The sequence below is a fragment of the Panulirus ornatus genome, chromosome 12 (genome assembly GCF_036320965.1).
Source record: "Panulirus ornatus isolate Po-2019 chromosome 12, ASM3632096v1, whole genome shotgun sequence".
Lineage (NCBI taxonomy): Eukaryota > Metazoa > Arthropoda > Malacostraca > Decapoda > Palinuridae > Panulirus > Panulirus ornatus.
Window position 1 is genome coordinate 47,788,728 of NC_092235.1, and position 21,857 is coordinate 47,810,584.

The following is a 21,857-nucleotide window of genomic DNA, read 5'->3' on the forward strand; positions in this document are numbered from 1 at the left end:
CGCTTGTCGGCAACATCTCGTCTCAGGTATTCCCCCCGTCTCTCCCTCTCTTTTCATACCTTCGTCAGCATCTGTCTTCCCCACCATCTGTTTCCTCTTGTGTGAAGCTGTCTTTATGGCATCTTATGGCTTGCATTGCTTCTCTCTCTCTCTCTCTCTCTCTCTCTCTCTCTCTCTCTCTCTCTCTCTCTCTCTCTCTCTCTCTCTCATTACCTCCCAGTCTTTCCCCGCCAATAATCCAACTTGCGCCCTCAACCTGAGCGTTACTCTCGGCCACAGTGTCTGGTACCGTTGTACGGGCCGTCATGTTCTTTCAGTCGCTGTTTTCTTTTCCCAGTTGAACCCCCTCTCCACCACGTCTTCCTCCTTCAATGTCTTGAAGTTTCTTGTTTCATCTATTTCTAGATGTCCCTCTGTTGGTGTATATACACATATGTCCCTCTGGTGGTGTATATACACATATGTCCCTCTGGTGGTGTATATACACATATGTCCTTCTGGTGGTGTATATACACATATGTCCTTCTGGTGGTGGATATACACATATGTCCCTCTGGTGGTGTATATACACATATGTCCTTCTGGTGGTGTATATACATATATGCCCTTCTGGTAGTGTATATACACATATGTCCTTCTGGTGGTGGATATACGCATATGTCCCTCTAGTACTGTATATACACTTATGTCCTTCTGGTGGTGGATATACGCATATGTCCCTCTGGTACTGTATATACACTTATGTCCTTCTGGTGGTGGATATACACATATGTCCCTCTGGTACTGTATATACACATATGTCCCTCTGTTGGTGTATATACACATACGTCCCTCTGGTGGTGTATATACACATATGTCCCTCTGTTGGTGTATATACACATATGTCCCTCTGGTGGTGTATATACACATACGTCCCTCTGGTGGTGTATATACACATATGTCCCTCTGTTGGTGTATATACACATATGTCCCTCTGGTGGTGTATATACAAATTTTTTCTCTCCATCGACGTATCTGTCACACCATCGGAGCCACGTGAGATTAAAGTCCATGCTACCCCCACCGAGTTGAGGCTGGGACACACACACACACACACACACACACACACACACATTATATACACCATTTGACGTTTCTTCCGTACAGAAGTTGCACTGAAGAGGCGAATAATGGCTTCAGTTGCACACACACACACACACACACACACATCCATTATCTATCTGCCATGCACAATGCACTGAAACGAGCGCCCCCTACGTACGGCTATGCCCAACAGACCTTTCCGTGGTTACCAATGACCGCTCGATATGCCCTAGTTCAGCCTTGTGACAGCACGTCGCTTACTTACACCAAATCGCTCCCTTTCGCTCTATTTTCCTAGTCCCCTCCACTTCTGACACGTATACCCTCTTAGCCTCTCCTCACTTCATATGACCAAACCATTTCAGCTCACCCTCTTCAGCTCTCTTTAACTATACTCCTCTTAATACCACCTCTCTCTCTCTCTCTCTCTCTCTCTCTCTCTCTCTCTCTCTCTCTCTCTCTCTCTCTCTCTCTCTCTCCTAACCTCCCATTCCTGACTCTATTCGCCCTCTTCACACCAGGTATTCCCCTCAATGAATATATTTCCAACACATCTACCATCTTACGTACTCGTTTTATTTTTTTTTCAACGTATGACGTATCTACAGCCCGCGTATCGCATCCATACTACATCATCGTGACTGTTACACGATCAACCATACCCATCACAGACAGTGACCTCTTTCCACTCACTCCTCAATGCACCCCTGACATTCACCTTTCATCCATCCTGTGGCTTACTTCAGCTCCCATGGTTCCATCCGCAGCCATATATCTCTTATCTTTTATTTTCTCTTACGTTGGAGGCTCCAGTCACGGACAAAAGGCCACAAGAAGGCCGGGCCTTAAATGAAATATAGAAGGGAATAATGAGAGAAGGGAAATAAGAAACAAGGGAAAGTATTTACGAATTTCGGAAGGAGTAAAAATCTTGTCTTCTCAAAATGTTCCAGGTTATAGTTATTGAGAAAGACATGAGAGGGTAGAGACTGCCAAAGCTTCGAGGTGTAGGGAATGAAACAGTTATCAAAACAGCCCACCCTTGAGTTGCTGAAGGCCACACCGTAATCATACGACGCAACACCTTGCCGGGTATTAAGTGATCTCCACCTAGGGGTGGGGGCACACAAGAAGTCAGCTCTAGGAGCAAAAACTAAAACTATGGGTATAGAAGAGGGAGAGTGAACCAACACTGCTGCGTAGGGCAAGTGGGTTAAGTTTTGAAGTGAGCCTGGGAGAGTCTGCAAGTCGTACCGCTTTCGACTCAACACTGTCAAGTAAGAATACAGAGCTAGAAGTACCTCAGATGTGAAAGCAGTACTACATCCAAGGACGAATCAATCCTTTGTATAAACGGAGCAACTGTTCAGAAGAAAAGAAATTACGGCAGGAGGTGGTGAGAGAACGTACGTTAAGAAAATAATTAAGATTTGCGTATGTAGTATATGATGCTTGGAAGAAGATGGCAGGACAAGCCAGGTAGTCCAGTTTTAATGAGACAGAAAGTAAGAGCAGCAGTCCTAACATGGAGGGTGTCAGATGGTTCCGGGAACTACTTTAACGCTTCTCAGGCAGGAACCGCATACCACCCTGGGCGGCTGCTGTCAATAGCCTACTACGTAATGGACTGCTCCCAGTAGGGGACGGGATATTCCTTGAGTTAACTGGGGTATTGGGAGGAGTCAGTACACTACCACCTAAGCCCTACCTCTCGCTGATAGCAGTCACACTATAAAGTGTAGTCATGAGTAAACCTAATATCATTGCTTTCACTCACATCTACACTCAAATTTCTTATTTCTTACACTTTCCTAAAATCAGACACCAGCTTCTGCAGTTTCTCACTCGAACTTGTCACCAGCGCCGCGTCATCAGCAAACAACTGACTCACCTCACACGACCCCCGCCCTCCCCAACAACTAATATTTTTTCTCTATAAGATACTTCCATTCACCCTCCTCACCATCCCCAGTGATAAACAAAGTGAACAGCCATGGTAAAATCACACACACACACACACACACACACACACACAAACACTTCTATATAAGCTTTAACGACTTCCTCATGTGCGGTTCAGGCATCTGATACGACAAAGAATGTTAAGGGCGTCTTGAATCTGTCTCTGGAAGGAGTCTTCAAGGAGACTATGTGGCTACTGTAAAAGGTTCCTACCTTAGGAGTTGATGGGATTAATGCACACAACACCATCCACGGGAGGTCAGACCCACACTGCAGAGATGGCCAATAGGAAGGTGGAGAGGGCATGGTGTGAGGTAAGAGGGTACACTGTGGTGTGAGGTAAGGGGGGTACACTGTGGTGTGAGGTGAGGGGGGGGGTACACTGTGGTGTGAGGTAGGGGGTACACTGTTGTGTGAGGTAAGGGGGTGCATTGTGGTGTGAGGTGAGGGGGTACATTGTGGTGTGAGGTGAGATGAGTACACTGTGGTGTGAGGTGAGGTGGTACATTGTGGTGTGAGGTGAGGGGGTACACTGCGGTGTGAGGTGAGGGGGTACACTGCGGTGTGAGGTGAGGTGGTACATTGTGGTGTGAGGTGAGGGGGTACATTCTGGTGTGGGGTAAGATGGGTACACTGTGGTGTGAGGTGAGGGAATACACTGTGGTGTGAAGTGAGGGGGTACATCGTGGTGTGAGGTGAGGGGGTACATTGTGGTGTGAGGTGAAGGGGTACATCGTGGTGTGAGGTGAGGGGGTACGCTGCGTAAGATGGCGTATATAACCTTGTAGGGAGATAATGGGTCATCGCTGAGGATACCTGCGTTTTCTGACCAGCCCTCGCTACCCTCCCTCCTCATCTGGTCACACTTTCCCGCACCTAGCCACCTCCTCCAGCACACACACACACACACACACACACACACACACACACACACACACACACACACACACACACATTCAACGAATACACTGAGAGAGAGAGAGAGAGAGAGAGAGAGAGAGAGAGAGAGAGAGAGAGAGAGAGAGAGAGAGAGAGAGAGAGAGAGAGAGAGAGAGAGAGTTGAACATTTAGATATTTTTCATTTAGATAAAATGTTTCTCATGAGGTCGTCCTCGTTATGTTTTCAAGTCACGAAAGAGTGACGTCATTCGGAGTGTAAAAATAACCGTGAGCGTGACGTCACGTTGCGCGTGACGTCACCACGACATAGCGAGCGTGACGCCATCTGCTGATAACGGTTCCGTTACGTATCCTCGATTGCTAAGAGACTTGTAACAGACGTAATTCCTCCCCCAAAATTACGTATCACCAACAATGCACCTTAGGTATGTCTTACGTCATTAGTGGTAATTGTAGGATAATTGACGTCCCAGCGTGGGCGGCTACACACACACACACACACACACACACACACACACTCAGAAGCCATTTAAAAAGAAATGGCTAAAAATAGCTGCCAGCTCCCGGTACTGGCGATCATTAAAAGCCCAGCTCGAGAATATTAACAATACGTCAGTGGGCGGTGGTGGTGTGGGCGGTGGTGGCGTGGGCGGTGGTGTACTGGTGTCGGCCACCAGGGACACCAGACGTGAACACCGTCTCGTAAATCCCTCCACACTGTGTGTGTCTGTGTGTGTGGTGGACCAGGGTGGTGAGGAGAAGGTCCGTCTTGGTCGTTCACTGATGGAATGAAGCTTCAGGGGGGGAATATACACACACACACACACACACACACACACATATGTATATATATATATATATATATATATATATATATATATATATATATATATATATATATATATATATGAGAGAGAGAGGGAATACCTAATACAAATCACAGTATGTTCCCATGAGGGTGGAGGGCTAGCGGTTCGCGTGGATATCGCTTGTTTTACCATTGTTATCCTCCGCTGCCAAACGCATGACACAGCCGTCATTCCTGGGTTGATGTGGAACCACTTGTAGCCATTTGTCACGTTCTCTCTTCAAAGTGTCATAACCCATCCTTTGGGCAGACATCAAAGTCATTATTCTTTTTTTCCCCATTTCTCTCATCAAACTGTTCCAATACTCACGAATGATATCTTGTCTGACGCGGATTTGATATCTTCTACGCAATCCAAGTAAACTCTGTTCTTGCCTCTTTTTCTCCCCAACACTTTAAAAGTTCGTAGTCACTGCGCGCGCATCTTGTATTCATTCCTTCGATGTGTTACCAGGGATCAATCATCTCGACAGTGCAGTTCAAGTTCTTCAGTCCAAGTGCTCTACTTCCCTCAACTTCATTCGTAAAGTGTTATCGTGTTCTCCTCCGTTCATGAATTCCAGATGGCTTTGTTTGTGACCCCGCAAGTTAGTTCTTCATCATATACAAAGTTCAGAATGATCATCTGCTCCCTATCTATTGCAGTGAAAGATTTCGCTGACAATTACGATATTCTGTTGCAGTGAAAGATTTCACTGACAATTTCTGCTGCAGTGAAAGATTTCACTGACAATTTCTGCTGCAGTGAAAGATTTCACTGAATTACAGTGACGATATTCTCAATGTCGTCCCCAAAATGCAACGTTTCATTTATTATAAAATGTTCTTAAAATTTTTCGCCAATTTCAACCTCCTTTCTCGCTGGTCCGCTTGCAAGGTGTCACAGTTCTATTATTAACGTTCAAGACTTAACTGGTTCAAATTGTTCTTCACTGCTCTGTCAAGTTCTCACCTGCCAACCTACATACGTTTAATCCTTTCTGTTTACGTTTTCTCCACTAACACACGCGTCATCCACAACATATCTTACTGTACTTTATGTTCCCTCCAGACATGTCTGATATGAGGTTTTACAGACATTACAGAGACTTGAGCATTGTGTTATTGTGGCGCACCTGGTCAGGTATAAACACTCCTGTTTTCTGTTACCCTGAATTATCCTTGAGTTATATATTTTTTCATCCAAATTTCTGGTAATGTACTTTCTTTATTTCACATCACTACAATATCTTACAAACTTATGTCGTTCATCAAATGCTTTGGGAGTCAAGTTTCATACCTTGTGTTAAAGGTTCGCGTATGTGTGTGTATCAAGCTAAAATCTGGGTTTGTATGCTAAGTTTAGAAGAAATCCATATTCGCTTTCGTCGGTGCAGATGACGTTAGTTAAATGTTTTAATCTAAGTCTTAAACCATCTTTTTAGGACCTTCACTACACGTGACTTCAATCTTACAAAGCTATGCGGTCTCTGTGGAAGATTGGAACTTCCTTTGTGCACCAGTGATGCACAAGCTTGGATCCTTCTTCGTGTATCGGTGATATATATACAAAAACTTGGTTTCTCCTTTGTGTATCTGTAATACCTAAGCTTGGACCCTCCTTTGTGTATTGGTGATACATAAGCTTGGGGTGTTCCTTTGTGTATCTGTGATACATATGACTGGATCCTCTCCTTTGTTCGTCGGTGATACATACGACTGGACCCTCCTCTGTGGATCAGTGATACGTGAACACACTTCCGAGACACTGCTCTCGTCTGGTGTTGACCTCAACAAGAACATCACTGACAGCTTCTGACATCGTCCTCCAAGTGAGTCATGTAAGTGGCTGACTCTCTAGTCCTGGTGTTGAGTGTTCTCCAAGTCGGTGTCTTGCTAACTTCTGTCATTTCCAGTTTCCTTCAGTGTTCGTGATGGCATTAAGGTCATAATGGATGGACAGCTTATCTTACTAACAATGTTATCTTCTGTAATCAATCCTGTGACTGACACTGATCTTTGGGGATCATTCAGATTTTCATACTTTCCTCTGAGCTTAAAAAGCCGAATCTCTACTTATTTTTTGTTGTTGCTTATTTTGCTTATATATAATGACAATCTTGGATTATTTCCCATTATTCATTGTAATCAACAACATTCGAATATATATTTTTTCTGTCAGTAGTTATCATTTCTTCTTTACGCCCTTGCAGTATCCTCTCCTTGCTTATTCGCATTTCTCGCTTCATCTTATTTTCAACTCTAGTATCTTCCCCATTCCCCTTTCTTCTCAATTCATTTGGCATCAAACCATCAGCCATGTCCTTTTACTCTCTCATCAAACACAGCTGTAATGATATTAATGTCTTTGAGTCTTGGGGTATAATTCCTGTTTATGCTTCCCATTAAATAATTTGTCTCCTTCGATTTAACCTGCTCAAAATAAAGGTACATATCACTAAGCTCACATCTTCTGCTGTATTTTTACCTTCTACGTCCGTACAGTAAATTGTCATCACTTTCATAATGTTACGACACTACCATGTACCTGTTCTACTCATTCCAGTGTCTGTTGAGAGTACCATTATTAAGAGTGTGGGAGGAAGCCAACAGCTTTACATGCTCTCGTTGGCCTGTGGCGTAGCTGCACTAAACTGAACGTCTCTCTCTCTCTCTCTCTCTCTCTCTCTACCATCTTCAACTCCACTCTTTTTCATCTACTGATCCATCATTATCTGATTTAAATCCACATCCATAGTGTTATCCATCTTTCTATCAAACTCTAAAGAAAAAATCAAAATATTTCCCCCACCCAATTTTTTTAATGTCTTCGCCTAGTTGTGTTTGTATTACATTAAATTCCTTTTAGCTCATTTCCGTTCGTCTGTGCATCACTATATTTACCTGGCTCCAAACCTAGCGATATTTACAGCAATGATCCCCATTTCTGACTGCTAATCTCCATCATTTGTTTTCCCGCTAGTTTGCTAAGAGCATAAATTGCAACTCCCACTTGTTTGATGTTCCATCCTCACAGCGCAGAATGTTTCGTGTTGTTCTAAATCTGCATCATTCTGTGCGTTCTCATAACGCCATGTTTCTCATATATTCAGAGAATTATATCATAATCCTTATTGAACTCATCAAAATTATCAGAATTATTAAGCTTCGTAAATTCACATAAAGCAACTTCCATGGCTTACTAAGCTATTTTTTTTCCTTTTTCTTCAAGCATTTTTTTTTTTGTTGGTTTGTCATTATACACATTCTCGTGGGTGTGTTAGCTTAGTTGTGTTCATATCCTCCGGTTAATTCGTCTTGCCCTCCTTGCTTTAAAGCGCAAGCAGTAACGCACACGGATTACCGAGGTCACACATAAGGTCTATGCCACACGCCTGTGACCAAGGTAGTCATAAAGAAGCTATGACGGAGCTTAGATTTTCTTTATAGAATAAGCTTAAACTCTTTCATACAGAGCTACTTTGAGAGAGAGAGAGAGAGAGAGAGAGAGAGAGAGAGAGAGAGAGAGAGAGAGAGAGAGAGTGTGTGTGTATATATACGAAGCACCTTCAGCAGCCGAGCCAGCAGTGAGGGGTAGCGTCTGCCATACACACCCATAAACTACTAATACCAATCCCCTGGTCACAGGGTCCTGTACAGCGAACCGGTGTTCAATGATGCATCTCCTCCTCCAGTGTAGGGGTCATCTGTGGCTCGAACACACCACCACCAAAGGGGGAGAAAACACGGCTCACCGTCCTCCTCTCCGTGTACCGGAGGGAGACAACCTCATTCCCAGCGATCTGTGACGAGAGAGTCAACGTTCTATATGGATTTTTAGGATCCCAAGAAAAATATCGAGTGACGCGTCAGTCTCATTTGACGATACAAACTAAACTCTTCCTTCACGTTGGTTATCGTAATAGATCGCTAATATCAAGTCATCCATTGACACCAGACCTTTCGCGATACAATAAACAAACTTCGGCTGTACCCCGAAACTTCACTCGGCACCGCTTCGAATCTTTCCACGTGCTGAACCCTGGGAACTTATGATTGTTCCCCGAAGCTTAACTCGGCACCGCTTCGAATCTTCCTATACGCCTGAACCATGTGAACCACTGGCTTCGGTCTGTATATCCCTCCCTCCCTCCTCAACACATGACGCAACATCCTCACATCCCTCCCTCCCTCCTCAACACACGACGCATCATCCTCACATCCCTCCTCAACACATGACGCAACATCCTCACATCCCTCCCTCCCTCCCTCAGCACACGACGCATCATCCCCACATCCCTCCCTCCCTCCCTCAGCACACGACGCATCATCCCCACATCCCTCCCTCCCTCCCTCAACACACGACGCATCATCCCCACATCCCTCCCTCCCTCCCTCAACACACGACGCATCATCCTCACATCCCTCCCTCCCTCCCTCAACACACGACGCATCATCCTCACACACAACCGCACCATGAGCGTACGAGGCGACTGTGAGGTTTGGTATGAGGCAATAGCCAGGCTATCTTTACCGTCTTATGAACTGACACACAAGAGAGCTTCCATTTCTAGTAGAATCAGGCCACTAATGCAACACAAACATGCAACACAAGGAGGCAAGGGAATTGGTTCGCATAGCCGAATACCAGTGTTGTGTCGTGGGCTTACGGAGGCAGGAGGTGTTGTATGAGCTTACAACACCTCAAGGATGGTGTTGTATGAGCTCACAACACCACAGGGATGGCGCTGTATGACCTTACAACACTAACGCACAACATTACAGGGATGGTAATGTATGAGCTCACAACACCACCGGGATGGTGTTGTATGAGCTCACAACACCACGGGAATGGCGTTGTATGAGCTCGCAACACCACGGGAATGGTGTTGTATGAGTTCCCAACACCACGGGAATGGCGTTGTATGAGCTCACAACACCACAGGAATGGTGTGGTATGAGCTCACAACACCACAGGAATGGTGTGGTATGAGCTCACAACACCACGGGGATGGTGTTGTATGAGCTCACAACACCACAGGAATGGTGTGGTATGAGCTCACAACACCACAGGAATGGTGTGGTATGAGCTCACAGCACCACGCGAGGGATCCTCCTGACAGGCTAAACCCACAGATGTTTGCCGCCGTCCAAGCTGACAGTAACCTTGTTACGGAAACGCGACACTCAAGAAAATAGGCAGTAATGCGGATCGATCGATCGATAGAGAGAGAGAGAGAGAGAGAGAGAGAGAGAGAGAGAGAGAGAGAGAGAGAGAGAGAGAGAGAGAGAGAGAGAGAGAGAGAGAGAGAGGGGGGGGGTATACATACACTACGTGATCAACATACACTTGTCACATCTGATCCAATAAGGAGTGGACGCGATACAGACGGACGGACCTGGTGACCGTCGCCTCTGCATGGCGCCCACTCTCCCCCTTTCTCCTCCTCCACCCCCGTCGCTCTGAGGGAGATGTGTGATTCCTCCCAGTCACCCGTGATCACTAATTGACGACCCCTTTACCCTACACTCATAACCCCTTTACCTCAACCCTTTTCCCTTGCATCCAACCCTTTCCACCTCCCTCTGAACACCAGCTTTTGTCCGTAACATCAGATCTTCTTCACACCTTTCTTCCTAACCTGTCTCTTACCCTCACATCTATCCTCACTTCTCCCGTGGCTCCTATCCGTACCAACCTCCCCTTGCCCTTACCTCTCCCGTCTTTTTAACCTCGTCATCTCACTCACTATCACCATCATTCCCAGCCTCACCTTCAATTTTCCCCTTCCTCCCTTTACATAACTTTCCCTCCTAACTGCACCCCTAACTTTTAATCTTTATCTCTACCCCTACTTTAACCCCAACTTCAACCCCATATCTTCACCCCTGCTTTAACTCCTACTTAAGTCCTTACTTTTACCCCTACTCTAACCTCCACCTTCACCTTTACCTCAACCCCTAACTTTAACCGTTCATTAACGCCTTACTTTATTCCTACTTTCATCCCTTACTTTAAACATTACCGTCTCCCCTACTTTAACCCCCACTCACAACTCCCTCTCAAGGATGGTATGGTAGAAGGCTCCTCCCCAGTATCACCACTACAGACATGATAGTAAAGTTGATGAGTGTATGCCGTGCTTAAAGGATTTCTGTCACCACCTTTTTTTGTAAGCCGCACATTGTAAAAATATTTACGTCTAGTAGATGCCAACCCCAGTAGTGTGTGTGTGTGTGTGTGTGTGTGTGTGTGTGTGTTGTGTGTGTGTGTGTGTGTGTGTGGTTCGCGTGTCATCAGGGAAGCTAGAGCTAAGGCCACGCGCCGAATGATGATGTATGTCGTACTTCATACGAACGCACGTCAAGTCTGAAGCCACACGTGTGGCTATTAAGTATTAATCTAACTCTTGAGCATTCTAGTATGACCTTTGATCGCGAGGGTACTACACCCTCTTGAGCACAACGCGTCGCTACGGGTCCTCGAGTGCAATGGTATGATCCTTGAATATGAGGGTCGGGCCTGAGACTCATCCCTTCAGTGTTAGGTCAAATATAACGCCATCCTGCTCCAGGGGTAGCACTCAGGTGCTCGTGGATCGCACCGTCGTGGTCTGAGGGTCAAGCCATCCTTCAAAGGAAGTTCAGACCATCACTCTTGTATACACTTACAAGCCAGTCTTTGATGGGCGTGGCCAGAGGCAAGCTCATGAAGAGCCAGGACACCAACGCTCGATCTTATTTCAATTCAAATTCACTCCCAAGTAAAGGTATATACATAACTTGCCCAAGGCTCCTCTCGCGAACACTTTACATCAGGTGTTTAGTTTCATGTTGTTAAGGCGTGTGCTTCTACATGTACCAACTCTCACTGTCATGGATGTATCGTTGCAACTAAATGATACGAGTACCAGCCGTGCTGAAAAAAAAAATTCAGTTACCTAATATTTACAAAGTTTAATTGAGGTAATTAGGCCACATCGACCCAGCACTGTGTGTAGAACGCAGGCGATACAGTTGTTATCCTTCCTGGCATCTTGAGAATTAGTTCTATAAAGCAAGTAATCATAAAATCAGAAAAAAGAAACTTTAAAAGAAATAATATGCAGTTTATTCCCAAAACTTATCTGTTACCAACTACAGGCTGAAAAACGCCAAAACACAGTGACAAGTTATAACAGAATATCTAAAAGTAACAGACCGTCCTCGGCGAGGATGTAACCTGCGCCATCACTCGGTCGTACACGAGCGTAAAACGAGTGAGTGAATCACATCACAGGTCAGTCAGCTCTCTGTAGAGGAACCCAGTGAGCACGACGGTACGACCTCTGGTTACGGTGGCGCTACCTACGACCTGACCCTTAAGGGTCAGCCCACAGGCTAACACCATCATACCAGAGGGTCGTACCGTTATACTCAAGGGTCGTGCCGCTGTGCTCAAGGGTCGTAACGTTGTGCTCAAGAGTCGTACCATTGTGCATACGGGTTGTACCATTGTGCTCAAGGGTTGTACCGTTACGCTCAAGGGGTGTACCGTTCTGCCTGAGGGCCGTACCGCTGTGCTTAAGGGTTGTACCGCTATGATCAAGGGTCGTACCGTTGTGCTCAAGGGTCGTACCGTTATGATCAAGGGTTGTACCGTTATGATCAAGGGGTGTACCGTTATGATCAAGGGATGTACCGTTATGATCAAGGGGTGTACCGTTATGCTTAAGAGATGTACCACTGTACTGAACCGAGAGGTTGTCAGACATGAGTGTGTGATGAATCTACGTTATATTTTCTCATCAAATCATAAAAATCCCACAGCCAATGGAATTACCGTTAAAAAAACGTTACCTTAAAAGTCTTCTGGTATTCGAAGCTTGGACAGTGGATTCCTTTACAAAAGAGATCGTTCAACTTGGAACTAATGCCTTGAGTGGTGGAAACAATATGAAATTAGGGATGAGGTCGTTACCAGTGGCGGGGTTAACACCAAGAACACGCCTGCAGACACCACTTACAGAGGAATACAGAGGAATGCATACAGCAACACACCAGTGGGTCCTTTGTATAGCATGTTTACGATAACATAAAGATAAGAAACTTAGAGCTTTTCTATATATTAATAGAAATGATATCAGTGCACTTCGTTTCCTATGTTACCAGAATGATGTTATAATCATTTTATATATTTTTCCTTCTTATAGTTTCTATCAATATGGCCAAATTGTGACTGCATTACCGTATCGCATTTCACGTAAACTCAAGCTTTGCCAACTCTTCCCACAGAGTCATCAGTGAAACCTCAGTCTACCTGCACTTTACCTTAACCCCCTTAGACAAGATGGTAGGGCCCTTAACACGAACGGTACGACCCCTGAGAACTACTGTAGTGCCCTTAGGTACACCAGCACGGTCTGATGGCCTTGTTACTTCAACCCGACCCTTAAGAGGTTAGTTCAGAATCCAGTCCATCATGATGCAAGGGTCAAAGCGTCGTGCTCAAGGGCTTAACAATGTACGTAGCACATCTTTGTGAGTCTTCACGTGCGGGAATCAGAGCTCTGCACGTACACGTGAAGCTCTGCGCTGGACGTGATGCACCTGTGATACATGACCCCCGCACGCGCTTGACGGATGACCCCGCCCGCGCTGCGAGGTGCAGCCAGCCATACAAACACCCGACGTCTCTCTCAATCCCTTGTGGTAAATATGTCTCATGTTTTTGTCTCTGACGATCCTCCCGTACTGTAAAGCAACGCCTGCAGGGGTGTCTATCGCTACAGAATGAGAAGACTTTCGTAAAAGGCATAAAGTGTAGCGTTTAATCTTACGTTCACAGCCAGTCAATGGCCTCTGACGAAATAGCCCACTTATCAGCATATCGCTAGACCAAGAGTAAATGTGACCAAAATAGCAGCTCCCACACTCACGTCTCGCACGGTATCAGAAAATGTCGAAAGTGGGGGTCCTTGTTCTACCAAAAAATATAGTAAGGAGGGGGCCTTTGATCTTCAGAAAATATAGCAACGGGGCCTTTGTTCTACAGAGAATATTGTAAGGGATCTTTATTCTACAAAAAGTACAGAAAGAGATCATTAGGTTTGGTTTACAGACAATGGTCTATCCACATCATCACCACTTTACATCATAATTGCAACATCAGGATGAGGGGAAACATCACCAGAGCACATCAGAGGAGCATCATACGCCATATTTTTCATACCTTTCAAATACGCCCACTATTTTTGTGACAGACTCTCCCTCGTCGGTACTGCTAACACGAGAGCCGAGAAAACACTACCATTTGATAACTTTCTGTAAAAGACGTAACTTTAACAAGTTCATTTAATAAGGGAACGAGACAGACTTGGAATCTTTGCTTCACATACGTTGAGTCGTGACAAGAATGTTCGGATGGCTTGACCTCCCGTACACGTCATACCTCCAATGTTTCGATAACTTGACCTACCGTACGCATCTTATTCCGAATGTTTGAATAGCTTGACCTAACATACGCATCTTTTTTTCGAATGTTTAGATGATATAACCTCACATACGTATCTTAGATCGAATGTTCGGATTGCTCGACTTCACATACGCATCTTACGTCGAATGTTCGGGAAGCTTGACGACGAACGATTACTTAACTCTAACGGCGGGCGCAGCAAGCTTAAGCTGGGGATGGGGAGAGTCTCCCTTCTCGTGCGCAGTCTCCCGTCGAACGCGCGCAAAGGTGTGAGTGGCAAGCGCATCATGTCAAGCTTTACGTGTGCGTCCAGAGTTCTGATCCTTGCTCGTGGAGACTTTGCGAGTTGCTCAGAAGCAGCGTGAGGTAACGTGCAGACCTGAGCTCTCGGTAATGTCTTTATGCGATGAAGCTGCAACCCTTGAGTTTATATGAAACAATATTATCTTATGTAATTCCAATGTGGCACAATTTTAAATCGCTAGAAAAAGGGGAAAATCACACACACACACACACACACACACACACACACACACACACACACACATATATATATATATATATATATATATATATATATATATATATATATATATATATATATATATATATATATATGTATATTATCCCTGGGGATAGGGGAAAAAGAATACTTCCCACGTATTCCCTGCGTGTCGTAGAAGGCGACTAAAAGTGGAGGGAGCGGGTGGCTGGAAATCCTCCCCTCTCATTTTTTTTTTTTCCCAAAAGAAGGAACAGAGAAGGGGGCCAGGTGAGGATATTCCCTGTAAGGCCCAGTCCTCTGTTCTTAACGCTACCTCGTTAACGCTTGGGAAGTGAGTCAGTTGTTGTTCGCTGATGATACAGCGCTGGTGGCTGATTCATGTGAGAAACTGCAGAAGCTGGTGACTGAGTTTGGTAAAGTGTGTGAAAGAAGAAAGTTAAGAGTAAATGTGAATAAGAGCAAGGTTATTAGGTACAGTAGGGTTGAGGGTCAAGTCAATTGGGAGGTGAGTTTGAATGGAGAAAAACTGGAGGAAGTGAAGTGTTTTAGATATCTGGGAGTGGATCTGGCAGCGGATGGAACCATGGAAGCGGAAGTGGATCATAGGGTGGGGGAGGGGGCGAAAATTCTGGGAGCCTTGAAGAATGTGTGGAAGTCGAGAACATTATCTCGGAAAGCAAAAATGGGTATGTTTGAAGGAATAGTGGTTCCAACAATGTTGTATGGTTGCGAGGCGTGGGCTATGGATAGAGTTGTGCGCAGGAGGATGGATGTGCTGGAAATGAGATGTTTGAGGACAATGTGTGGTGTGAGGTGGTTTGATCGAGTAAGTAACGTAAGGGTAAGAGAGATGTGTGGAAATAAAAAGAGCGTGGTTGAGAGAGCAGAAGAGGGTGTTTTGAAATGGTTTGGGCACATGGAGAGAATGAGTGAGGAAAGATTGACCAAGAGAATATATGTGTCGGAGGTGGAGGGAACGAGGAGAAGAGGGAGACCAAATTGGAGGTGGAAAGATGGAGTGAAAAAGATTTTGTGTGATCGGGGCCTGAACATGCAGGAGGGTGAAAGGAGGGCAAGGAATAGAGAGAATTGGAGCGATGTGGTATACCGGGGTTGACGTGCTGTCAGTGGAGTGAACCAAGGCATGTGAAGCGACTGGGGTAAACCATGGAAAGCTATGTAGGTATGTATATTTGCGTGTGTGGACGTATGTATATACATGTGTATGGGGGTGGGTTGGGCCATTTCTTTCGTCTGTTTCCTTGCGCTACCTCGCAAACGCGGGAGACAGCGACAAAGAAAAAAAAAAATATATATATGTGTGTGTGTGTGTGTGTGTGTGTGTGTGTGTGTGTATGTGTAATCTGATACAAATACTTTTCTGGCAGTATGTAAGCAAACCGTAGTACAATACACGGAATGAGGTAAAAGACATAACTAAAGATTGTAAAACGTATGGGATACTACATACAAGACACATCACAAGAAAAATAACTCATACAAAAAAGATAACAGTAAATGAATAGCAAAAATAAGAAAGATGACAGGAAATGATCGTCAAAAGAAACAACAGAAATGAAGTGACATTGGATGAATTTCCTTGGTGTGAGAAAGGAACGGATCGAGTACAAGATAACGATAGTAAGGAAGACAACAAACATGTGTACAGAATCGAATGAAAGAATGGGAACCAAGACAAAATAATGAGTGGCAGGACGAAACAAGAAGAGGAAAATAACGTAGATCAAACTCATGTAAATAGCGAGTACATCACGGTGAACGTAGAAGGGGTTACCAAGAGCCATTTTATCACATTAAATTGACCTCAGACTTGGCTAAACTTAACGCCCGCCGCCCGGCTCTCGATTCTCATTGGCCCGAGGCGAGAGCTCGGGTTCTGAGTGGCCGGCGTTGTGCGCGCTGGTAGGGAGGGCCGACCCAGGGAACTCGCCCACGTCTGTGTGGCGCCCACCGCTTGTTGCTGTTGTTATTATTTTGGATGTCGGAGTCTTGTTCTTGTTCATGTTCTTGATGTTATTGTAGGGAATTTTGTTCCTGCTGTTTCTGGCTCTAAGTGATGGTGGTGCTGCTGTCGACACTGTGTTTGTTGTCTTTGTCACTGTGGTTGTCAAGAGACTTATTCTCGCTGTGGTTGTTCTTGTTGATTGTGTTTGTTACTGTTCTTGTCAGTGTTGCTGTTGTAGTTGTTGGAGACATATTCTTACTGTGGTTGTTGTTGTTGTTGTTGTTGTTGCTGTTCCAGTTATTGCTGCTGTTGTTGTTGTTGTACTACTGCTCTTGCGGTTGTTGGAGACTATTATTGTTCCTATTAATAACACATTCTTTTAATGCTAGCTGAGACGACACGGGTAACTGAAGACCTAATCAAGGCCATATCAGTAACATTAATTATTTACATATCCAATAAACTCACGGGAAACAGAGAGACAGAGACGCATCGGTTCCCTCTATTGCTCAAGACATCTTCAAGGCAGCTAGTTACACTGAAGATGTCTCGAACAATAGACGAAAGCTTGGCGTCTGTCTTTCTGTTTCCTGTGAGTTCCATTGTGGTCATTTTTATCTATTTCTATCTGTCTATATCTATCTACACACACACACACACACACACACACACAAGCCTGAGCCATGTAACCATTTAATCGATTAACCACTAGGGGTAGATGAACAGCTGGGTTGACTGTGGACCCACTGCCGCAACCAGGATTCGAACCTATGCGCTCGACCCTGGGCGGCCCCCCGTGAATGCGTCACGATCAGGATGTTATTGTGGTTGATGCTCTGAGTCTCGCTGGTCATAAGAAGTATCGTGTTGTGGCAGCCGCTGGGGTTGTTCTTATTGTTGTGGTTTCAGTTTTCGCTGTGGTTTTTCTCGTTCTTCTGTTTTTGTCACTGTTATTCTTGTCAGATTTATTTTTTTTTTTTGTTACTCTTATTCTCGTAGTAACTTATGTTGTTGATGTTCCTGTTGTTCTTGTAGTGGTTTCTGTTTTTTTTTTTGTTACTGTTTTTCTTTACGGAGTTTCTGTTTTTGTCATAGCTGTTTTGGTCGGAACTTTTGCTTTTATTACTGCTGTTCTTGTGGACATTCTGTTACCTCCCTGTTCTTCCCGCGGTACTGTTCATGTATTGCGTGATGTTATTTTCCGCTTTACTTGCTTTTACTCTCTCGGTTTATGGTGCTCCAGCCTGGCCAAGGCCCCGGCCTCCTACCCTAGTGATGGACCAACTCTGGCCGGGCCAATAACCCGGGAACCTCCCCCCTCCTCCCGCTCCTCCTCCTCCTCCTCTCCTATTGCTGAACCAACTAAGCATGAGAGTCACAACGACACAACACTGGACGATAACTACACACAACACTGGACGATAACTACACACAACACGACACAACACTGGACGATAACTACACACAACACTGGACGATAACTACACACAACACTGGACGATAACTACACACAACACTGGACGATAACTACACACAACACGACACAACACTGGACGATAACTACACACAACACTGGACGATAGCTACACACAACACGACACAACACTGGACGATAACTACACACAACACTGGACGATAACTACACACAACACTGGACGATAGCTACACACAACACGACACAACACTGGACGATAACTACACACAACACTGGACGATAGCTACACACAACACGACACAACACTGGACGATAACTACACACAACACTGGACGATAGCTACACACAACACGACACAACTCTGGACGATAGCTACACACAACACGACACAACACTGGACGATAGCTACACACAACACGACACAACACTGGAAGATAGCTACACGCAACACTGGACGATAACTACACACAAGACACAACACTGGACGATAGCAACACACAACACGACACAACACTGGACGATAACTACACACAACAAGACACATCACTGGACGATAACTACACACAACAAGACACAACACTGGACAATAGCTACACACATAAATACCAGTGACTAGAGTTAATAATGGCCTAAAAACATACCAGCAGCAACAGATCACTATTAACGAGTGTTCGCCCAAAAGCAAAGGAAACAAACGATAACCAAGAACATTTTGTAGGGACTGAAGACCATGACAATGTTTGTACTATACATATATGTATTACTCTCCAGCAATGGTTCTGGAAAGATACGTCGCTAGCAGTTCTTACTTGTTAAGATAGTCTATTAAAATGACCAACAAACTGGTTTTAATCGTGAGGTTGTGTAGTTTACCTCCTAAGGATGTGTCAACATTTCGATTTCAATCCATCAAATCATCTTGAGATAGCGTGTGGAAAGGTCAGTGGTGCATCTGGGAATGACTGCGGGTAGCTGGGTTAGGCTAGGTAGAAAGTACCCAGTGAGCGAACGCGTATGTAGCGCTTCGTGCTCATTGGTTGTAACGCGGTTCTGGGGCGTGTAGCTGGAGTAGTCTTTCTTGACCCGTGTTATGGTTGATGAGTTTTTGTCGTTGTTCCGCGATAATCAGGGCTTCGGCTATGTGTGTGTGTGTGTGTGTGTGTGTGCCTTGCCTCTTATTCACGACGTAGTATCCTTGTGGATCTAACAATTGTCTCTCGCGTAAGGGCACTCTTACGCCTCCTGGTGACGTGTAGTTGGATGGACGTTTCCTCCTGTAGGTGTAGGTGAGTCTTCTGGCTAGTGTACAGGTTGTGCTTCCCACGTACGTAGGTCAAGTTAGGAAGGAACTCACACTCTCTTTATTGACATTTGAATTTATAAATTACGTTGGAATCTTGTACTGTGTCTTGTGTTATGTACGACTGGTTGATCATGACGAGGTGGCTTGTTTATATGTTTCTTTAGTAAATAACTTGCTTGATTTTGTGTCGTGCTGTGTGGCATATATATATATATATATATATATATATATATATATATATATATATATATACACAGTGAAAACTCACTTTAGCCAGTCTGTATCAAGGGAGTTCAGTCTTGTCAAAGAACTTCTTACTTCTTAGTTCTACATTTCCCTGCAACTGGAAGTAGCGCACCCTTGGGCTGCAGGAACCTTTAGGAAGGTTCTGGGTAACAGCGAGTCTCTTTCACAGAAACTGGTACCGGGGTAATTATAGAATAAAATAAAATGTATAAAAATGTAATGTCACATTGATCTATGATGATAAAACTCACACGAAACATAGAAAAGATCACCTTCCCTGGGCTGTTCTTAATCAAACATTGACAAGATTGCTACCAAAATCATTAGCATAATTACGAATCATTTCACAATTACGTTTTCTATGAACATATCTGGACATAGAACATGCGATCTGGTTATATCAAATTTTAAGATATCTTTGATTACTGATTTCCTGAGTTTTAACATTATACAATCCTGTTTTGGCCACATTGAACTGACGTTTTACAGTGTTTAATTCGTGTACCAAATATTGTGGGCGACATATTTTCACGGCTCTCAGAAGTGAACCCGAAGGAACTCTACTTAATCTGCTCAAGAATATTATTACTGAAAGAATATAAACAAATGCCTGATCAAGTAGGTTTTCTATAGACTGTAAAATCTAGTGACCCGTCCACACCCCTCTCTCTCTCTCTCTCTCTCTCTCTCTCTCTCTCTCTCTCTCTCTCTCCTTGCATGATCAGAACTTCCCAAACACGGAGACCACTGGTACAGATATGCAGATGATGATATCTTCACTGTTTGCGGTAATATTATGAGACTCATTTGTTTAGTTTGTCCAAGAAATTAAAGTTTGAAGTGGGTCACAAAATACTTTGTCCAATATTTCTTATCATAACTAAATTGCCATTCCCGCTTTGGCTAAATATCGTCATGAATGATCGAACAATGGCCTCGTATGCACATACTTCCTCTTCTTGTCATGTACGACACACTGAACCACAGACGACCGACCACAGCTAAGCCCCACAAACTACTCCATAGGTTACCTTGGCCGCCCCATTTACCCAGGTTCGTCCCACTGGCAAAACGCCACAATAACAATAATGAAAACAATACCATGAAATAATAATAATAATAATAATAATAATGATAATAATAATAATAATAATAATAATAATAATAATAATAATAGATATCATTATCATTATACTATCATTATCATCATCATTATCATCATTCAGAACCTAATATAACTACACGAATCCCTAATAGCATATATGCACTGCTGGCAGACGTCCACCATTCGATATTAATCCTTCACCTATCATCAATTTAACCTGTGACTCTAATGGTTAACCTTCCTCCCAAGTATCTCGTCCAGGTAGCCAAAGATGACCTCCTTAAATATTTGGACAATTAGCGTGTGTGTGTGTGTGTGTGTGTGTGTGTGTGTGTGTGTGGGTGTGTGGGGGGGGGGGGCGCAGGACTGACCTCTGAGCCTTTAGAGGGAGGTGAAAGGATTAGTAGGTCGGGTCAAGAGACGGGTTTCAAGGGAGGTGTTGGAGGCCAGGCGTCAGGTCAATGGTTATTGACAGAAGCCACACTTCCATGCATATAGACAGAGCTGTACACACATACACACACACTGACATTCAGGGACACCAGGAGTGACAGACACTGACAGAGCGAAACAGGCACACACACACACACACACACACACACACACACACACACACACACACACACACACACACACCAAAGGAATTAACCACAGTTCTCAAAACTTCACAGACGAAGCTGAAGACCACCAGGCAGAGGAGGGAGGTGGTGGTGTCGAGGGAGGCGGAGGGCCGACCTCATCATACCCGGCCTCTGACGACCTGCTGAAGACCAACCCTCATCGCACGGAGATGAAGTCCACCGCTGCTGTGCGCTCTGCTCATAATGACGCTGTTACCTTTCGTTGCGTTGTGGATGTAAAACAGTACTTGAGCTAATGATGCCTCTTCTCCCCGTTTTCCAAGTCTTTAAGTTAGTGATTTGTCAATTACTGTGGTACAGGGGAAATGTCAGGTGTCGTCCAGCCTTTTTGAAGACTCTTGGAGCTTGAGCAATATTGGGTCGGGGCGATCTGTTTCTGAGGCTGAAGTATATGTACGTGAATCTTCTTA